Source organism: Aplysia californica, unplaced genomic scaffold, assembly GCF_000002075.1.
Source record: "Aplysia californica isolate F4 #8 unplaced genomic scaffold, AplCal3.0 scaffold00272, whole genome shotgun sequence".
Taxonomy (NCBI): Eukaryota; Metazoa; Mollusca; class Gastropoda; order Aplysiida; family Aplysiidae; genus Aplysia; species Aplysia californica.
In genome coordinates, this window is record NW_004797542.1 from 804,252 (window position 1) to 806,880 (window position 2,629).

The 2,629-nt window shown below is 43.2% G+C and overlaps 1 protein-coding gene across 3 annotated transcripts in view; it reads right to left on the reverse strand.

Moving 5' to 3' along the window:
• The window catches only part of LOC101863444 (sulfotransferase family cytosolic 1B member 1), a 29,761-nt gene extending 29,192 nt beyond the window's left edge, over positions 1-569 (reverse strand). For 2 of the 3 annotated variants that reach the window (XM_005101176.3, XM_035970487.1), the window contains exon 1: positions 203-568. The gene's annotated coding sequence lies outside the window, so the exon portion shown is untranslated. Of the gene's footprint in view, positions 1-202 lie in introns of all 3 variants that reach the window. The other variant, XM_035970489.1, reaches the window with a different exon arrangement.
• Between the last annotated feature and the right edge of the window lie 2,060 nt (positions 570-2,629).

The following is a 2,629-nucleotide window of genomic DNA, read 5'->3' on the forward strand; positions in this document are numbered from 1 at the left end:
CACACACACACACACACACACACACACACACACACACACACACACATACACACACACTCACTCACTCACTCAACCACTCACACACACAAACACACACACATTCACTCTCCACACACACCTCACATACTCACACACACGTTGTCTGTCTCTCTCTTTAAATAAAAAAAAACACCAGACACTAACATTAAGCTATTCCACTCACCCACCAAAGCCGTGTCCATCCACTTTCCTTGCGTCTCCACGAATCTCTCTCAGGCGTCCAATTTTTTCTTTTTTCTTTTCAGTTTACCCTGCTCCCGGAAATCCAACTTTTCCAGCAAACCACTTCGTGCCAAGCGACCGTCGAGAGGCAGAAGGAGAGAATATTGCGGAGTTGATTGTCTCCCTTATCAGGGAAATTCCATTACTCCCCCTTTTCGGGCGAATTATTTCCCCTGGCAGTTATTTCCTTCGCACTTGCTGGCACCCCGCAACGCCAGCTCACGGAATCAATCCGTAGCATTGATGTAGGATTCAGCCTCAATTTCCTCGGCTGCCCACAGAATCAATTTGCATATAATAATATATTCTATTCCTGTTTTCGGAAAGCTCCACCATCTTAATTTTTTTCTTCGGTACCCCCCACCCTTCACTAAAAGGGAAAAAAAGTGCCATTAAAAGGAAAACAAGAACAAAACAAACTAAAATGAAAAACAAAAACAAAAATACAACGAACAAAGCCACCCCTCCCTGTTTGGGAAAGAAAACAAACTAATAAAAGATAAAAGAAGAAAAGTTTGTTAGTCTAACCTTATAACCACTCTGCACGCCTTGTTTTCGATTGAAGCCTTTAGTAAGGCCAATATGGGTAAAATAATATGAGTCTGTCATTCTGTCTTTACGCCTACCATAGACTTGAACATTTTTTCCCAGACCTGGTATAGTCATGGCCTCTGCATTCTGCTCCCTATGAACACGTCGCTGCGCTTCATTGTACGTTGCATTAACGCATAATAAATGAAGGGTAAAACACCAGTCTCGCTATAGCCAAAGATCATAAATAGATAATTCAATCCTCTCTTGGAGTCAGTTGGAAAAGTGTCAACAAAATTCTGTGGAGTCCTCTTCGGACTTTGCGAACAGCGTTACTCGTGTTAAAAACAATAAAAGTGAAAATGACAAACTGTGCCATTCCTATTCTTCTTCTGGAGAAACGAAAGTAAGCTTCAAAACAAAAGACTGCAGCTGCAGCGCCATCTGAACCAAGCGGACACTTTTTTGGCTGAGTGAACTATCTGGTCGAGTCATAAATGCTCAACTGTGGGAAAGAACAAGCCAAAGGCCGGTAAAGGAAGACATATAGGTGAAGCAATGGAAATGTATTGGGTACACCCTGAGGAGACCCCCGACAAGCATCATATCAGACAGGCTTTGACGTGGAATCCACTAGGAGAACGTAAGAAAGGAAGACCAAAGATGACACGGAGGCGATCGGTACAAGCGGAAATGGAAAGGCGGGGACATCATGGAAACAGCTAGAAAAGAATGCACTGGACAGGATTCGATGGAGAAAATTAATGTTGATGGCCTATGCTCCACTGGGAGTTAAAAAGGGCAAAAGAGGAGAGAGGAACTATCTTGTTATGTACGATCTTTGTTATAGTTATAGCCTAGCCGAGTGCGTACGCATCTTTTCCTCTTGCACTCCCCCAAAGTCAAATAATTTTTTTGGTGCGCTCCATGGTGGACCAGAATTAGGCCAAAGTGCCGTCTAGAATATCAGAATATCAGTCCATGGTCTTCACTGGCCACAGAACTGTGAGATAATGAGTTCTTTGAAAGATTTGAGCTCCCGCCACTTGGTTCATTCTTTATTTGTTTAGTAAAGAAAAATACATCCATAAAATTGTGGTCATTAATTAGTGCAGAGAAAAAGTAAGACAGAGAGACAGAAACAACAGAGGGAGAGTAAAGAGGTATAATATATAGGACCTATCCGCGGCGCCTTCCAACGTGCACCCGCTTGGTTCATTTTGAAGATCTGGATAATCGAATAATCGATCTAAAACTTCAACTTCAACTGACACAATTTAGATTACTAAGAAGGAAGGGTGACTAGAGCCTATCACTGTCAGGGCCAAAGTGGGTTGAGTGTGATACAAACGATCCAGCAGAAAGACAGCGCGAGATGCCGATGCTGGATACATTGCCGTGTCCACGAGGGAATCAAACTTAAAGTCTTCTGCATGCAAGTTGTAAGGCCGAGAACACAGACAGTGCTTCACGCTATATAAAGGTCTCGTCAACGAGCGGAAAGCCTAAGAGTGAGAGTGACAGAGAGAGAGAGAGAGAGAGAGAGAGAGAGAGAGAGAGAGAGAGAGAGAGAGAGAGAGAGAAAGAGAGAGAGAGCGGGAAGGAGGAGGGAGGAGAGAGGAAAGAGATATTAGTTTTTTTTAGTAGAGGTTTTACGGCGCTCGCAACTGCATAAGGTCATATATATGAGCGCCAGAAGATTAGAGGTGTTACAAAAGAGTAACAAACATAACAAAAGAAGGGGAGATAAGGACGATAGATTTTTCATAGGAAAGAAGAAGCAAATCATACCAGAGCATCCGCCAACCACCCACAGAGAGAGAGAGAGAGAGAGAGA